The following is an 8,117-nucleotide window of genomic DNA, read 5'->3' as shown; positions in this document are numbered from 1 at the left end:
AACCAAACTACCCCATGCTAGATGTACCTCCTTTTCACCATGAACCAAACTACCCCATGCTAGATGTACCACCTTTTCACCATGAACCAAACTACCCCATGCTAGATGTACCACCTTTTCACCATGAACCAAACTACCCCATGCTAGATGTACCACATTTTCACCATGAACCAAACTACCCCATGCTAGATGTACCACCTTTTCACCAGGAACCAAACTACCCCATGCTAGATGCACCACCTTTTAAATATATCCCATTTAGCAGACGCTTTTGTCCAAAGCGACTTACAAGTCGGCTGGGGCCACTACTTTTACATATGGGTGGCCCTAGCGGGAATCGAACCCACGACGCTTGGCGTTGCAAGCGCCATGCTCTACCGACTGAGCCACACAGGACCAATGAACCAAACTACCCCATACTAGATGTACCACCTTTTCACCATGAACCAAACTACCCCATGCTAGATGTACCTCCTTTTTACCATGAACCAAAATACCCCATGCTAGATGTACCACCTTTTCACCGTGAACCAAACTACCCCATGCTAGATGTACCTCCTTTTCACCAGGAACCAAACTACCCCATGCTAGATGTACCTCCTTTTCACCAGTAACCAAACTACCCCATGCTAGATGTACCTTTCTTTTCAACATGAACCAAACTACCCCATGCTAGATGTACCTCCTTTTCACCAGGAACCAAACTACCCCATGCTAGATGTACCACCTTTTCACCATGAACCAAACTACACCATGCTAGATGTACCTACTTTTTACCATGAACCAAAATACCCCATGCTAGATGTACCACCTTTTCACCAGGAACCAAACTACCCCATGCTAGATGTACCACCTTTTCACCAGGAACCAAACTACCCCATGCTAGATGTACCTCCTTTTCACCATGAACCAAACTACCCCATGCTACATGTACCTCCTTTTTACCATGAACCAAAATACCCCATGCTAGATGTACCTCCTTTTTACCATGAACCAAAATACCCCATGCTAGATGTACCTCCTTTTCACCAGGAACCAAACTACCCCATGCTAGATGTACCTCCTTTCCACCAGGAACCAAACTACCCCATGCTAGATGTACCACCTTTTCACCATGAACCAAACTACCCCATGCTAGATGTACCACCTTTTCACCATGAACCAAACTACCCCATGCTAGATGTACCACCTTTTCACCGTGAACCAAACTACCCCATGCTAGAAGTACCACCTTTTCACCATGAACCAAACTACCCCATGCTAGATGTACCACCTTTTCACCATGAACCAAACTACCCCATGCTAGATGTACCACCTTTTCACCATGAACCAAACTACCCCATGCTAGATGTACCTCCTTTTCACCATGAACCAAACTACCCCATGCTAGATGTACCACCTTTTCACCATGAACCAAACTAACCCATGCTAGAACCTCCTTTTCACCAGGAACCAAACTACCCCATGCTAGATGTACCACCTTTTCACCATGAACCAAACTACCCCATGCTAGATGTACCACCTTTTCACCAGGAACCAAACTACCCCATGCTAGATGTACCTTTCTTTTCAACATGAACCAAACTACCCCATGCTAGATGTACCACCTTTTCACCAGGAACCAAACTACCCCATGCTAGATGTACCACCTTTTCACCAGGAACCAAACTACCCCATGCTAGATGTACCTCCTTTTCACCATGAACCAAACTACCCCATGCTAGATGTACCACCTTTCCACATGCTAGATGTACCACCTTTTCACCATGAACCAAACTACCCCATGCTAGATGTACCACCTTTTCACCAGGAACCAAACTACCCCATGCTAGATGTACCACCTTTTCACCATGAACCAAACTAACCCATGCTAGATGTGCCTCCTTTTCACCAGGAACCAAACTACCCCATGCTAGATGTACCACCTTTTCACCATGAACCAAACTACCCCATGCTAGATGTACCACCTTTTCACCATGAACCAAACTACCCCATGCTAGATGTACCACCTTTTCACCATGAACCAAACTACCCCATGCTAGATGTACCTCCTTTTTTCACCCCCAGATGTACCTTTTCACCAGTAACCAAACTACCCCATGCTAGATGTACCACCTTTTCACCATGAACCAAACTACCCCATGCTAGATGTACCACCTTTTCACCAGGAACCAAACTACCCCCTGCTAGATATACCTCCTTTTCACCATGAACCAAACTACCCCATGCTAGATGTACTCCTTTACCACCTTTCACCATGAACCAAACTACCCCATGCTAGATGTACCACCTTTTCACCATGAACCAAACTACCCCATGCTAGATGTACCACCTTTTCACCATGAACCAAACTACCCCATGCTAGATGTACCACCTTTTCACCAGGAACCAAACTACCCCATGCTAGATGTACCACCTTTTCACCAGGAACCAAACTACCCCATGCTAGATGTACCACCTTTTCACCATGAACCAAACTACCCCATGCTAGATGTACCACCTTTTCACCAGGAACCAAACTACCCCATGCTAGATGTACCACCTTTTCACCAGGAACCAAACAGCTAGAACCAAACCTACCCCATGCTAGATGTACCACCTTTTCACCATGAACCAAACTACCCCATGCTAGATGTACCTCCTTTTCACCATGAACCAAACTACCCCATGCTAGATGTACCACCTTTTCACCATGAACCAAACTACCCCATGCTAGATGTACCACCTTTTCACCATGAACCAAACTACCCCATGCTAGATGTACCTCCTTTTTACCATGAACCAAACTACCCCATGCTAGATGTACCACCTTTTCACCATGAACCAAACTACCCCATGCTAGATGTACCACCTTTTCACCAGGAACCAAACTACCCCATGCTAGATGTACCACCTTTTCACCAGGAACCAAACTACCCCATGCTAGATGTACCTCCTTTTCACCATGAACCAAACTACCCCATGCTAGATGTACCACCTTTTCACCAGGAACCAAACTACCCCATGCTAGATGTACCACCTTTTCACCAGGAACCAAACTACCCCATGCTAGATGTACCACCTTTTCACCATGAACCAAACTACCCCATGCTAGATGTACCTCCTTTTCACCATGAACCAAACTACCCCATGCTAGATGTACCTCCTTTTCACCAGGAACCAAACTACCCCATGCTAGATATACCACCTTTTCACCATGAACCAAACTAGCCAATGCTAGATGAACTACCCCATGCTAGATGTACCACCTTTTCAACTGTAACCAAACTACCCCATGCTAGATGTACCTCCTTTTCACCAGGAACCAAACTACCCCATGCTAGATGTACCTCCTTTTCACCAGAACCAAACTACCCCATGCTAGATGTACCTCCTTTTCACCATGAACCAAACTACCCCATGCTAGATGTACCACCTTTTCACCATGAACCAAACTACCCCATGCTAGATGTACCACCTTTTCACCATGAACCAAACTACCCCATGCTAGATGTACCACCTTTTCACCATGAACCAAACTACCCCATGCTAGATGTACCACCTTTTCACCATGAACCAAACTACCCCATGCTAGATGTACCACCTTTTCACCATGAACCAAACTACCCCATGCTAGATGTACCTCCTTTTCACCATGAACCAAACTACCCCATGCTAGATGTACCTCCTTTTCACCATGAACCAAACTACCCCATGCTAGATGTACCTCCTTTTCACCATGAACCAAACTACCCCATGCTAGATGTACCACCTTTTCACCAGGAACCAAACTACCCCATGCTAGATGTACCTCCTTTTCACCAGGAACCAAACTACCCCATGCTAGATGTACCTCCTTTTCACCAGGAACCAAACTACATCATGCTAGATGTACCACCTTTTCACCATGAACCAAACTACCCCATGCTAGATGTACCACATTTTCACCATGAACCAAACTACCCCATGCTAGATGTACCTCCTTTTCACCATGAACCAAACTACCCCATGCTAGATGTACCACCTTTTCACCATGAACCAAACTACCCCATGCTAGATGTACCACCTTTTCACCATGAACCAAACTACCCCATGCTAGATGTACCACCTTTTCACCATGAACCAAACTACCCCATGCTAGATGTACCTCCTTTTCACCATGAACCAAACTACCCCATGCTAGATGTACCACCTTTTCACCATGAACCAAACTACCCCATGCTAGATGTACCACCTTTTCACCATGAACCAAACTACCCCATGCTAGATGTACCTCCTTTTCACCATGAACCAAACTACCCCATGCTAGATGTACCACATTTTCACCAGGAACCAAACTACCCCATGCTAGATGTACCACCTTTTCACCATGAACCAAACTACCCCATGCTAGATGTACCACATTTTCACCATGAACCAAACTACCCCATGCTAGATGTACCACCTTTTCACCATGAACCAAACTACCCCATGCTAGATGTACCTCCTTTTCACCATGAACCAAACTACCCCATGCTAGATGTACCACCTTTTCACCATGAACCAAACTACCCCATGCTAGATGTACCTCCTTTTCACCATGAACCAAACTACCCCATGCTAGATGTACCACCTTTTCACCATGAACCAAACTACCCCATGCTAGATGTACCACCTTTTCACCAGGAACCAAACTACCCCATGCTAGATGTACCACCTTTTCACCATGAACCAAACTAGCCAATGCTAGATGAACTACCCCATGCTAGATGTACCACCTTTTCAACAGGAACCAAACTACCCCATGCTAGATGTACCACCTTTTCACCATGAACCAAACTACCCCATGCTAGATGTACCTCCTTTTCACCATGAACCAAACTACCCCATGCTAGATGTACCACCTTTTCACCAGGAACCAAACTACCCCATGCTAGATGTACCTCCTTTTCACCATGAACCAAACTACCCCATGCTAGATGTACCACCTTTTCACCATGAACCAAACTACCCCATGCTAGATGTACCACCTTTTCACCATGAACCAAACTACCCCATGCTAGATGTACCTCCTTTTCACCATGAACCAAACTACCCCATGCTAGATATACCACCTTTTCACCATGAACCAAACTAGCCAATGCTAGATGAACTACCCCATGCTAGATGTACCACCTTTTCAACTGTAACCAAACTACCCCATGCTAGATGTACCTCCTTTTCACCAGGAACCAAACTACCCCATGCTAGATGTACCTCCTTTTCACCATGAACCAAACTACCCCATGCTAGATGTACCTCCTTTTCACCATGAACCAAACTACCCCATGCTAGATGTACCACCTTTTCACCAGGAACCAAACTACCCCATGCTAGATGTACCTCCTTTTCACCATGAACCAAACTACCCCATGCTAGATGTACCACCTTTTCACCATGAACCAAACTACCCCATGCTAGATGTACCACCTTTTCACCAGGAACCAAACTACCCCATGCTAGATGTACCTCATTTTCACCATGAACCAAACTACCCCATGCTAGATGTACCTCCTTTTCACCATGAACCAAACTACCCCATGCTAGATGTACCACCTTTTCACCATGAACCAAACTACCCCATGCTAGATGTACCACCTTTTCACCATGAACCAAACTACCCCATGCTAGATGTACCACCTTTTCACCATGAACCAAACTACCCCATGCTAGATGTACCACCTTTTCACCATGAACCAAACTAGCCAATGCTAGATGAACTACCCCATGCTAGATGTACCACCTTTTCACCAGGAACCAAACTACCCCATGCTAGATGTACCTCCTTTTCACCAGGAACCAAACTACCCCATGCTAGATGTACCACCTTTTCACCATGAACCAAACTACCCCATGCTAGATGTACCACCTTTTCACCATGAACCAAACTACCCCATGCTAGATGTACCACCTTTTCACCATGAACCAAACTACCCCATGCTAGATGTACCACCTTTTCACCATGAACCAAACTACCCCATAGTAGATGTACCACATTTTCACCAGGAACCAAACTACCCCATGCTAGATGTACCTCCTTTTCACCATGAACCAAACTACCCCATGCTAGATGTACCACCTTTTCACCATGAACCAAACTACCCCATGCTAGATGTACCACCTTTTCACCATGAACCAAACTACCCCATGCTAGATGTACCACCTTTTCACCATGAACCAAACTACCCCATGCTAGATGTACCACCTTTTCACCATGAACCAAACTACCCCATGCTAGATGTACCACCTTTTCACCAGGAACCAAACTACCCCATGCTAGATGTACCTCCTTTTCACCATGAACCAAACTACCCCATGCTAGATGTACCTCCTTTTCACCATGAACCAAACTACCCCATGCTAGATGTACCACCTTTTCACCATGAACCAAACTACCCCATGCTAGATGTACCTCCTTTTCACCGTGAACCAAACTACCCCATGTTAGATGTACCACCTTTTCACCATGAACCAAACTACCCCATGCTAGATGTACCTCCTTTTCACCAGGAACCAAACTACCCCATGTTAGATGTACCACCTTTTCACCAGGAACCAAACTACCCCCTGCTAGATGTACCTCCTTTTCACCATGAACCAAACTACCCCATGCTAGAAGTACCTCCTTTTCACCATGAACCAAACTACCCCATAGTATATGTACCACATTTTCACCATGAACCAAACTACCCCATGCTAGAAGTACCTCCTTTTCACCATGAACCAAACTACCCCATAGTAGATGTACCACATTTTCATCATGAACCAAACTACCCCATGCTAGATGTACCACCGTTTCACCATGAACCAAACTACCCCATGCTAGATGTATCACCTTTTCACCATGAACCAAACTACCCCATGCTAGATGAACTACCCCATGCTAGATGTACCTCCTTTTCACCATGAACCAAACTACCCCATGCTAGATGTACCACCTTTTCACCATGAACCAAACTACCCCATGCTAGATGTACCACCTTTTCACCATGAACCAAACTACCCCATGCTAGATGTACCACCTTTTCACCATGAACCAAACTACCCCATGCTAGATGTACCACCTTTTCACCATTAACCAAACTACCCCATGTTAGATGTACCACCTTTTAACCATGAACCAAACTACCCCATGCTGTACCACTTTTCACCATGAACCAAACTACCCCATGCGAGATGTACCACCTTTTCACCATGAACCAAACTACCCCATGCTAGATGTACCACCTTTTCACCAGGAACCAAACTACCCCATGCTAGATGTACCACCTTTTCACCAGGAACCAAACTACCCCATGCTAGATGTACCACCTTTTCCAAAAATGCAGTGTTGAAATGACTTACAAGTAAAATAAGTCACTTAAGTGACTTACGAGTAAAAATGACATGGTTATATACAGGGAGTAGCAGGTAATAACATGGTTATATACAGGGAGTACCAGGTTATAACATGGTTATATACAGGGAGTACCAGGTAATAACATGGTTAAATACAGGGAGTACCAGGTAATAACATGGTTATATACAGGGAGTACCAGGTAATAACATGGTTATATACAGGGAGTACCAGGTAATAACATGGTTATATACAGGGAGTACCAGGTAATGACATGGTTATATACAGGGAGTACCAGGTAATAACATGGTTATATACAGGGAGTACCAGGTAATAACATGACTATATACAGGGAGTACCAGGTAATAACATGGTTATATTCAGGGAGTACCAGGTAATAACATGGTAATATAAAGGGAGTACCAGGTAATAACATGGTTATATACAGGGAGTACCAGGTAATGACATGGTTATATACAGGGAGTACCAGTTAATAACATGGTTATATACAGGGAGTACCAGGTAATAACATGGTTATATACAGGGAGTACCAGGGAGTAACATGACTATATACAGGGAGTACCAGGTAATAACATGGTTACATACAGAGAGTACCAGTACTGTGTGGAGGTGCAGGGGTACCAGGTAATAACATGGTTATATACAGGGAGTACCAGGTAATAACATGGTTATATACAGGAAGTACCAGGTAATAACATGGTTATATACAGGGAGTACCAGGTAATAACATGGTTATATACAGGGAGTATCAGGTAACAACATG

The sequence above is a fragment of the Oncorhynchus masou genome, chromosome 21, assembly GCF_036934945.1.
Source record: "Oncorhynchus masou masou isolate Uvic2021 chromosome 21, UVic_Omas_1.1, whole genome shotgun sequence".
Classification (NCBI taxonomy): domain Eukaryota; kingdom Metazoa; phylum Chordata; class Actinopteri; order Salmoniformes; family Salmonidae; genus Oncorhynchus; species Oncorhynchus masou.
Note: the sequence above shows the minus strand (reverse complement) of the source record.